Source organism: Cannabis sativa, chromosome 4, assembly GCF_029168945.1.
Source record: "Cannabis sativa cultivar Pink pepper isolate KNU-18-1 chromosome 4, ASM2916894v1, whole genome shotgun sequence".
Classification (NCBI taxonomy): Eukaryota; Viridiplantae; Streptophyta; class Magnoliopsida; order Rosales; family Cannabaceae; genus Cannabis; species Cannabis sativa.
Window position 1 is genome coordinate 73068124 of NC_083604.1, and position 12327 is coordinate 73080450.

The window sequence follows — 12327 nt, forward strand, 5'->3', positions numbered from 1 at the left end:
TTAAGCAATCTCCTATGAACACACAAAATCCAGTAGTGGATCTTCGGGTAATTGGACAAGATGCCCAATCCGAATCTGAAAATCCTCTTAAATGAAGGGAGGAATTTCTGGGGTATAGCAGCCCTTGTCCAGGACTCCCTTTAAGGTACCTAAGGAGATGAGAAACGGCTTGCATATGAGGAGTTCTAGGATTGGCCATGAATTGACTCAATGTGTTGACGGCATAGGTAATGTCGGGTCTTGAGAGTGTGAGGTAGAGTAATTTTCCAATTAATTGCCTATAGGTTGAAGGGTTTGTCAAAGGTTCTCCTTGTTGGTCATCAAGTCGAGTTCTTGGATCCATGGGGGCCTTGGCAGGTTTGCAACCAATGTATCCATTGTCTTCAAGGAGTTGCAAAGTATACTGCCGTTGAGAGATGAAAAGACCATGAGAAGCACGGGCAATTTCGAAGCCAAGGAAATACTTCAGCTGACCGAGAGCCTTGAGTTTAAACTGCTGGTGTAAAGTGTTTTGAAGTTGATGTAAGGCTTCAATGTTGGGGCCTGTGATGACAATGTCATCCACATAAACAAGTAGAGCAATGAATTTGTCATCTTTGCCTCTTGTGAAGAGAGTATAGTCAGCCTTTGATTGTGTGAAACCTTCTTGTAAAAGAGCTGATGTGAGTTTCTTGTACCATTGTCTAGACGATTGTCGTAATCCATAGATGGATTTGTGAAGTTTACAAACGAGATTAGTACCTGTAGGGACATCATTAGACACGGTTAGACCAGGTGGTAAGGCCATATAAACCTCTTCATTGAGGTCTCCATTCAAAAACGCATTGTTTATGTCAATTTGTAAAGTATGCCATTGTTTAATAGTGGATATAGCAAGGAGGAGTTTAAAGGTGACCATTTTGGCCACAGGTGAAAAAGTATCAAAGAAATCAAGGCCTTCTTGTTGCGTATACCCTTGAGCAACAAGTCTAGCCTTGAATCTTTCAACGGAACCATCACTATTGAGTTTAATCTTGTAAACCCAACGACAACCAATAACTCTTCTATTTGGTGGGAGAGGAACAACACTCCAAGTCTTGTTGTTTCTGAGGGCAGTGAGCTCAGCATCCATAGCATCGAGCCATTGTTTAAAATGAATTGCTTGTTTATATGTTTGTGGCTCCTTTAAAGATGTGACTGCAAGTATGAAAGCTTTATATGATTCGGTTAGTCTAGCATAAGAAAGGTATTTATTTAAAGCATGAGGAGTAGATGATTTATCCTGTATTGCAGAATGACATTCAAAGTCTCTAAGGTAGGAAGGAGGTCGAGTGGTTCTTGTGCTTCTGCGAGGGATATCCACTGCTGTATCATTGCGATTGTTACAGGCATTTCTTTGTGTTTCTGCAGTGTCTGCTGGTGTACTATCTGCACCAGTAGGCGTATTATTTTCCTTTTCTGCAGATGAACTAGACTCAGGTATATCAATAGCAATGTGTTGGTAATCCTCAACAATAGTTTTTGAAACATTATTAGAGGGGACAACCGTGGTAGTGAAAGGATCAACATTAGTTTCATCAATATTTAATTTAAGAAAAGGAAATATGTGCTCATGAAATACAACATTTCTTGAGATAAAAACTTGGTGATTATTAATGTCATAAAGTCTATAACCTTTCACTCCTTGAGGATATCCAAGGAAGACACAAGTTCTTGCTCTAGGATCAAATTTGGTCCTATGAGCAGTGAGTGTAGAGGCAAAAACCAGACAACCGAATACTTTTAAATGTTGATAGTCAGGTTGTCTTTTGAATAATAATTCATAGGGAGTTCTGTTTTGTAAATTTGGAGATGGAGTGCGATTGATCAAAAAGGCAGCTGTCAAGATGCATTCTCCCCAGAATTTTATGGGCATATGAGCCTGAAAATATAAGGCTCGGGCAACATTGAGTAGGTGTTGGTGTTTCCTTTCAGCAATGGCATTCTGTTCAGGAGTCTCAACACAAGTAAAATCATGTAAAATTCCACTTTTTAAGAAAAGATCTTTAAAACTTAGCTCGGGAGCATTGTCAGATCTAAAGGTTTTAATCATGCAACCAAATTGAGTTTGAACATAAGCTAAGAATTGAGGAATAACATTTAAAGCATCAGACTTATGTTTCAAAAGATAAATCCAAGTAAATCGAGAGTGGTCATCCACAAGAGTGAGAAAGAATCTAAAATTGGAATGAGAAGGTACATGATAAGGACCCCAAATATCACAATGCACAAGATCAAAAATTTTGCAAGCAAATTTACCACTATTTTGAAATGGGAGTTTCTTTTGCTTAGCTTTTGGACAAATGTAACATGGTGAATCTTTATGCAACAAAGAAGTATTACATTTGAGATTATTTTCTAACAATTTCAAGTATTTATTGGATAGATGTCCCAGCCTAGCATGCCAAGTTTCAGCCGTTACATTGAAAATAGGATAACTAGCAGCTTTTTGGTCCAGAATGTATAAACCATCTGCACAATTACCTCTGCCAATCCTCTTCTTGTTGGCAAGGTCCTGCAATATGAACTCATTAATGGTGAATTTAACCTTCACATGATTATCATTTATCAAGCAACTTACAGATATTATATTGTACTTGAAATCTGGCACAAAGAGAACATTTTGCAATGTAATCTTATACGTGAATGACAACAGATCCACTTTGATGGACAAAAATAAAATTCCCATTAGGGAGAAGTAATCTTGTAGGTGTGACATTGTATACACATTGGAACAATTTTATATTAGAGCAAACATGTCTTGTTGCCCCCGAGTCTAAGATCCATGAATCATTAATTTGAAAATCAATTATGTTAGACATCACAATACCTTGGTTACCTGTACCATTGTTAGTTTCAGGATTGGGAATATTAGCTTGCTTTGTCCGGCCAACAAATTGAGGAGTTGTTGATATTGCACCAGCTTAATTGAGGCGCAAGGTCTCGGTTTTCCACCGGTTTGCCGTTGATTTCTTGGTTGGTCCGCAATTGATTAGCGACGGCGTCTTTTGGTTTGTTCTTGTTGTATCCAGGGGGATACCCGTGGATCTTGTAACACCTCTCAATGGTGTGGCCGAGGATGTTGCAATGAGTGCAAAACGGCCTATTTTTCTTGGGTGGATGAGATTTATTTCCTTGAGGATCGGATCTGTTTGAGTTGGATTTATCTCCTTGAAAGGCAAAAGCAATTCCAGGATTAGGTTCAGAATGTGTGCTAAGATTTCCCTTCTGGTTTTCCTCTTGAGTAACAAGGTGAAAGACCCTATTGATTTCTGGAAGGGGATCCATAATCAATATACTTCCACGAACTTGGGAGAAGGAATCAGAAAGTCCCATGAGAAAAGCCATTATGTGTTCCATGTGATGGTGTTCTTGAAGTTTCTTGACACCACCACAAGTACATCCATTGCAAACACATGCTGGTCTATAGTTGGACAATTGTTCCCAAATGGTCTTCAATTTAGTATAGTACATACTCACAGTTTGATTTTCTTGTTTCAAGTTCATCAAACTTTTTCTTAAATTGTATATGTGAGGACCATTTCTTTGATGAAATCGGACCTTAAGATCAGACCATATAGCAGCAGCGGATTCATCATATAAAATGCTAGATGAAATTTCTTTAGACACAGAATTTAATATCCAAGAAATTACAATGTTATTATTCCTAAACCAAGCATTGTACATAACAGTTTCAGAAGGAGAGGGTTTAGGGATGGTACCGTCCAAGAAGCCAAGTTTATTTTTGACTGAAATAGCCAAGATCATGGCTCTACTCCAAGACATGTAATTGTCTTGACCAGTAAGAAGTTGAGACACCAGCACATTACCAGGATTGTCACCATGGTGCAAATAGTACGGATGTGAAGGATCTTCAAGGTGGCTTCTCTGTTGAATCACTTGTTGATTCAGGTGAGCTTGAAAAGTCGAATTGGAGGCATCTCCAACCATGGCAGGTATTCCATCATTGTCGATACCCTGATTTGAGCTTTGATCATCAGTTGCCATTCAAGATTCGCAGAAACTTCAGCAGTAATAACTTTCGAACAGAAACTGAGAAGATAGAAGAAAGAACAGAACAGAACAGAGTTCTTGATGTAGCGTCGCCGGAGAAGAAGCACGGCGAGAGATTGGATCAAGGGAAAGCATTCCTTTCCCGCTCTGATACCATATTGCGGAATGAAGAAAAATGAATTGAGCTTTGTTGATTGATTGAATTAATTACAAAGAAAGGAAGCAAGTATATATAGCCTAGAGAGAACCGACTTACAGGTCTTAACAAAACTATCTAACTTAACAGTATTAACTAACTTACCTAAACAATAGCAACTAACTTTCCTATCTGTTAGTAACAGATTACAAACAATGAAATGAGTAAAAGAGGTAACTGAACATACAGTAACATCCTTCAGTAAAACACTTGCAGTAGGATACAAAACGAGTAACTTAGACTAACACTTAGTCTTTAATAAAATAATTAAAACAATAATATTTTTAAGTAATAAAATAGAACAAAACATCATGAAAATAAATACACTAAACAATTAAGTGTTACAAATTCAACATACAAAAAAAATCTAATAAAAATATAATAAATATTTATTATATTTTTCAATATTTTTTATTATATAAATAATTTTTTAATATATATATATATAAATGTAATTGGATTGGTTTTTAATTGGATTTTGAGATTGACATCCAATAACCGATTCAATCTAATTAGAATCCAACTTTTAGCATCCAATCCAATCTAATTGTAATTGGATATCCAACTTTTTGTAATTGGATTGGATTCGATCGATTCAGTTTAATTGGATTGCATTGGATGATGCCCACCCCTAGTTAAGTATAAAGTAAATTGCTACATGACACTTGCTGATTGGTCCAAGTCATTAAATTTTTATTTTTTTTAAAAAAAATAGTTTAAATATACCAATAAAAAAATGACACGTGGATAATGATTTAATATTTAACGGTTAGAACCTACAGAGTTCCAGAAATATAACTTAGGTATTATTACCGTCAAAAATTAAACTTAAGTATTTATTTACAACTGAGAGTTAAACTTAAGTATTTATACCATAAATTACTCTTTTCTTTTTCTATCCAATTCGAGAATTTTAGAGTGAATATCAAGCCAAATAGCAGATTCAAACAAAAGCTATAACTATAATAAAAAATGAAATATACTACAAAAATTTATAATAAAGTTAAGGTGGCGTTTGATAACACTTTTTTAATCAGTTTTCTATTTTTAAAAGTGAAAAAGTGAAAATATTTTTCAAAAACATGTTCTATAAAACTGTTTTTACTTTTCAATTTTATGATTAGAAATCAAAATTTTAAAAATAAAAAAAAAATCACTTTCAAAATTTTTTTAAACAGTTCTTTTTCTTAATCAATCCTTTGGATTACAACCAGACCCGGACCCAAATCCCCTCCTCACGGCCTTGGCGCTGAACCCGGCTTCTGACCCGAACCCGAATCCAACCCCAGATCTTGACCCGACTTAAATCAAATCAAAAAATAAAAATGAAAATAAACTTTACATAACACACTTTTATTTTCTGTTTTTAAAATTGAAAAATAAAAGTGGTTACAGAACGCATTTTTATTTTTTAAAAATAAAAATTTTACTTTCATTTTGTAATTAAAAAATTAAAAAACAAAAGTGTTACCAAACGACACCTAAAGAAACCAGTTTCACAATAGTGAATTAAATTTTTATAGATTAAACAATCGACAAAACTTCCAATAACATACTGTTAGGGTTATAAAACACTTAAAGAAATATATAAATCATAGATCTAAACATATTCCTAAAGTGCTTTAATATAGAAAACCCTAAATCATATAAATCTATAAAGCCTTTGCTAAATTAAAGAAGAAGATGATGATAAAAGATCAGCGGAAGCACTAACCTGAAGCCATTGTTGGAGATTGCAGAGAAGGTTTTGATCTTCCAAGAATACACTATTTTCTTAGGTATTTTCTCTGATGGGGAAGGAGAGAATACAGAACCCTTAGTGTTTCTTGGGGACCACTACCTATTTATAGACTCATCTTAGAATGAGTTTTGGGTATTTATAATTTGGCCCCTCAACAAATTATAAATTAACTTATGGTATCTACACATTATTTCCATGACAATTTAATACCCTTTTGATACCCATAACATAATTGGTCACTTAATTTTGTATCACACCTTATAATAGCATATACATTATACATATGTGCCCACATAGGATTTTTAATCCAACAATCTCCCACTTGGGCAACATATGTTACCTGATAAATGTATAACCTTATGAGCTCAAAATTTGCTATTATGTAAAGGTATTCACAACAATCTCGTCCATCAACTATACCCATATAGGATCAAAGCGATTTTCGTCATATCAATCATGACTAAACCCATCAATGGTCACATATACAAATATAGCCAAATGACATAGATCAATCATGGATGTGTAGCATGGAAATTACATGCAATGTGAACCGAACATGCCTATTTCCAACTGGTCCTCCTTAAACCAAAGTGAGGTCAAACTTAAACATAATAAAACAGAGTGAATAAACTGAAAGCTTTATTTCTGATCAGAAAATAGCCAAATACATAAATGTCTTAAACAAACATAAAGCAAAGAGAATACAAACTCCCACCAAATCATGATATCCTCAAGTAATACTACACCCATATGAGCAGTGTGCTCATGAAAGACCTTGGGTGGTAATCCTTTTGTGAGCGGATCCGCTATCATGGAGTTTGTCCCAATATGCTCTATGGAAATCTGTCCACTCTGCACTCTTTCTTTCACAACTAGGAACTTTATGTCAATATGCTTTGACTTAGATGAGCTCCTATTGTTGTTGGAATACAGCACTGCTGATTTATTGTCACAAAATATCTTAAGTGGTCTTTCAACATTCTCTAAAATACGCAGCCTAGTGACAAAGTTTCTCAGCCATATTCCCTGATTTGATGCCTCATAACACGCTACGAATTCAGCTGCCATAGTGGAAGAAGCTACAAGTGTCTGTTTGACACTTCTCCAGGATATAGCTCCTCCAGCTAGCAAGAAAATGTAGCCTGATGTAGACCTTCTGCTATCTTGGCATCCAGCGAAATCAGAATCAGAATACCCTACAACCTCCAAATGATCTGATTTCCTGTATGTGAGCATGTAATCTTTTGTTCTCTGAAGATACCTCATAACCCTCTTGGCTGCTATCCAATGGTCCATACCAGGGTTGCTTAAATATCTGCCTAACATCCCAACAATGTACGCAATATTTGGACGCGTACATACCTGAAGATACATTAGACTCCCTACAACTGATGCATAGGGAATCTTTTTCATTTCCTGAATTTCAAGGCTGTTTTTAGGGCATTGTCTAAAACTGAATTTGTCTCCTTTAGCAACAGGGGCATCACCTGGTCTACAATCTTGCATGCCAAACCTTTTGAGTACTTTATCGATATAGCCCTTTTGTGATAATCCAAGAATACCCCGAGAACGATCTCGACGTATTTGAATTCCTAATACAAAAGAGGCGTCACCAAGATCTTTCATCTCAAATTTCTTAGATAAAAATCTCTTGGTTTCGTGCAATAAGCCTATATCATTAGTAGCAAGCAATATGTCATCGACATATAGAACCAGAAATATGTATTTACTCCCACTGAACTTGTGATATACACAATCATCAATAATATTCATCTCAAAACCAAATGAGATAATTACTTGGTGAAACTTGTGATACCACTGACGAGAAGCTTGCTTGAGTCCATAGATGGATTTCTTTAATTTGCAAACCATATTCTTTGGGTCACCAACCACAAAGTTTTCTGGTTGCTCCATATAAATTTTCTCATCAATGTCACCATTGAGAAACGCTGTTTTAACATCCATCTGATGTAACTCAAGGTCAAAATGAGCAACAAGTGCCAATATTATCCTAAAAGAGTCTTTCGATGAAACCGGAGAGAAAGTCTCTGTATAATCAATGCCTTGTTTTTTAGTATAGCCTTTTGCTACAAGACGTGCCTTAAATCTCACCACATTACCATATTCATCCTTCTTGGTTTTAAGTATCCACTTACAACCAATTGGTTTTACACCTTCCGGTAATGGGACAACTTCCCAAACTTTATTGTCTTGCATAGACTTATTCTCTTCATCCATGGCATCAATCCACTTTTGAGAGTTAGAACTTTTCATGGCCTGATGCAAGTTGATTGGATCATCTTCCATCATTCCAATTTCATCCTCATGTTCTTGAAGAAATACAAAATAGTCATCTGAAATAGCATTTCTTCTCTCTCTTGTGGACCTCCTTAATGGCTCTTGTTCTTGAGGGTGTTGAATTTGTTCTTCTGGAACAATAGCCTCATTTTGATTTGGGAGTTGTTCAACATTATCTTGTTGAGGTTCCGGATTCATTTCTTGATCAATGACAGGTGTGGAAGCCTGAACATTGTCTAAAATGATAGTAGGAACTGAGTTTGAATTCAATTCCTCCTCAAAAACAATGTCTCTAACCTTATTTCTCTCCCCAAATTAAACATCCTCAAAAAATGTTGCAGTTCCCGTCTCAAAAATATTTCTGACAGTGGGATCATAAAACTTATAGCCCCTAGATCGCTTAGAATGACCAATAAAGTAGCTGCTAACTGTTTTGGAGTCCAATTTATTTTCATGTGGCCTATAAGGCCTTGCCTCAGCTGGACATCCCCAAATGTGAAAATGCTTTAGACTAGGCTTTCGACCTGTCCAAAGCTCATAAGGTGTTTTTGCAACTGCTTTACTTGGTACTCTATTCAGAATGTAAGCTGCTGTCTTTAATGCTTCTCCCCAAAGGGACTCAGGTAAGGTAGAATGAGCGATCATGCTCCTTACCATATCCTTAAGAGTCCTATTTCGTCTCTCAGCAACACCATTCATGCTAGGTGATCCTGGCATGGTGTACTGTGGGACAATACCACATTCCTCTAGGAATTTAGCAAATGGTCCTGGACGTTGTTCACCTGAGCCATCATATCTACCGTAGTACTCACCACCACGATCAGATTTGACGTTCTTAATCCTTTTGTTGAGTTGATTCTCAACTTCAGCTTTGTAAGCTTTGAACACGTCCACAAACTGAGATTTTTCATGAATGAGATATAGGTACACATAACGTGAGTAATCGTCTATGAATGATATAAAATATTGTTGACCATTCCAAGATGCCGTAGGGAATGGCGCACAAATATCTGTGTGAATCAATTCTAAGACTTCTGAAGCTCTATTGGCACCTAATCTCTTAGTTTTGGTCTGTTTTCCCTTGATACAATCTACACAGACATTGAAATCTGTGAAGTCAAGAGACTCTAAAATGTCAAGACACAAGACGCTCAATTCTACCTCTTGAGATATGACCTAAGCGTTTATGCCATAATGACGCTGAATTTTCTTTATTTAATTTGCGTTTAGTACCTCGTGATTCCACATGCAAGGTTTCATTATAGGATGCAATTGTTTCTAACAAATAAAGATTGTCATAAGTATTCAAATAACCAGTTCCAATAATATTTGAATTTAAAGACAAAGTAAACTGATTGTTTCCAAATGAACAACAATATCCAAATTTGTCCAACAAAGAAACAGAAACTAAATTCCGCCTAAAAGACGGCACAACAAAAGTGTCTTTCAAATCCAAATAAGAACCAGTTCCTAATAACAATCTGAAATGCCCAATTGCTTCCACTTCCACCGATTGACCATCGCCCACAAAGATGTATCTTTCACCATCACTTGGCTTTCGGTAGCTCAGGCAACCCTGCATAGAAACACTTATGTGAGTAGTAGCACCAGAATCTATCCACCAAGTGTTTCTAGGTACTGAAACTAAATTAACCTCAGAACAGACCAAAGCAAGATTAATACCTTTCTTTACACGCCATGCGTGATATTTGGCACAATCTTTCTTCACATGTCCAGGTTGGTCACAAAAGAAACAACCCTTAGAATCTTGTTGTTGTTTCATTTGAACTGGACCCTTAGCAGCTTCATTCTAAAATTTTCTTTTCTTGCCCTTATCCTTAGGGGTAGTTGCCAAATGAGCACTTTCGGTTTTGTCCTTTTTCAACCTTTCTTCCTCTTGCACACAATGAGAAATGAGCTCGTTGAGAGTCCATTTCTCCTTTTGACAGTTATAACTAATTTTAAATTGGTTAAACTGTGGAGGAAGCGTTAACAAAACCATGAGTACAAGTACATCATCCGAAAGCTCAATCTTAAGTGTCCTTAATCTTGAGACAATATGATGCATTTCCATAATGTACTCCCTTACATTTCCTTAACCCTTATACTTCATGTTCATTAAAGAACCAAGAAGTGTTGTCATTTCAACCTTATCGTTTTTAGCAAAACGTTCCTCAATTTGTTCAAGGAAATTCTTAGCCATACTAAACCCCTTCGGATTCTGTGCCCCAAAAGGCTTCTGGAATGCCGTGTTTCATAATCATTAGACTCATGCGATTTGAACGATCCCACTTCTCAAATTCCCTTTTATCATCATGGGAACTTTCCTTAGTGAGAGGTGTAGGTTGTTCATTCCTTAGTGCATGGTCTAAATCCATACATCCCAGAACTATAAGTAGGTTCCTTTTCCAATCCTTGAAATTGGTCCCATTAAGCATAGGAATAGAATTAATATTAGCAGATATTGAGGCAGCAGAAGATGAACTAGCTGAATATAGAACAAATAGAACAAGCTCACATTAATATGCATAATTTAACAATAAATTCAAAAATTGGTTAATCCCATCTCAAGATACCAAACACACATTAATATCAAGTCTTTGGACAGTAATATTAACTGTAAGCGGTACTCTTGGTGTAGCAATCAAATATTGACAATAAAACTGCGTCAAACAATAGGTCAATCTTTGGACTAACGTATTGCTCACACAAAATACCTTATAATTGTCACACATTTATCGCCACATGTATATTTGAAATCTAGCAAAATATTCACTTACCTTTGGGCTAGTCAATATAAGCATTAATTACAAACATACAACCATCCTAATATTTAAATAAATTAATCTACACAAAAGAGGTCACTTTGGCGACTTATTGTTTGAATTAATTTACTTAAAATATCAGTCATAAACCAACACCAAAATTTGAATTAAATTGTTTAAACCAAAAATATATATACTAAATTATACATTAATATATATATATATTACTGTGTACTGAAATAAAACTTATAATCAATAAAGAATGAAAAATTGGACTTTTCAAACGCTTAAACAAACAACGAATCAATTCAATTTGTTATATATATTCAACGAAAATCTGGAACATCGAATGACGTCTTCCGAAATCAAAGAAAAACAATCAATCCCTCTAAAGATTTACAGAACAAATTAAATACATATATATGTATTACCACATACTGAAGCCACAAAATTATATCGGCAAAATTGTTCAAAAAAATAAATAAAAAACCCTAATTTTTAAAATTCCCAAATTTCATAAAACAAATCATCAGATCTTCAATTGATTCAACAAAGGTGGCTCTGATACCACTTGTTAGGGTTATAAAACACTTAAAGAAATATATAAATCATAGATCTAAACATATTCCTAAAGTGCTTTAATATAGAAAACCCTAAATCATATAAATCTATAAAGCCTTTGCTAAATTAAAGAAGAAGATGATGATAAAAGATCAGCGGAAGCACTAACCTGAAGCCATTGTTGGAGATTGCAGAGAAGGTTTTGATCTTCCAAGAATACACTATTTTCTTAGGTATTTTCTCTGATGGGGAAGGAGAGAATACAGAACCCTTAGTGTTTCTTGGGGACCACTACCTATTTATAGACTCATCTTAGAATGAGTTTTGGGTATTTATAATTTGGCCCCTCAACAAATTATAAATTAACTTATGGTATCTACACATTATTTCCATGACAATTTAATACCCTTTTGATACCCATAACATAATTGGTCACTTAATTTTGTATCACACCTTATAATAGCATATACATTATACATATGTGCTGTTAGGTTTTATGCCCTAAATAAAACTCCATTTCAATGTAATCTATTTTATTCAACATCAATAAAGAAACAGAAGTATTTTTCATTCATTTGTGTATGTTTTGGTTCACTTTATCAATTGCTTGTCTAACTGATTTATAAATTCATCTTAAACCCTTTTCACATACTTGATCATGTTTATTGTGCTGTCATCACATTGGAAAGTAAACATGACTATGTGAATAAAGTTTCCTAGATTTATCAGACACG

General features: G+C 35.2%; 1 long non-coding RNA gene across 1 annotated transcript; it reads right to left on the reverse strand.

Moving 5' to 3' along the window:
• Nucleotides 1–9567: 9567 nt before the first annotated feature.
• Nucleotides 9568–10048, reverse strand: LOC133036560 (uncharacterized). Its single transcript, XR_009687161.1, has 2 exons — nucleotides 9951–10048; nucleotides 9568–9843 (listed from the first exon to the last, which is right to left on the reverse strand). It is a non-coding gene; the product is annotated as an uncharacterized LOC133036560 (long non-coding RNA).
• Nucleotides 10049–12327: the final 2279 nt, after the last annotated feature.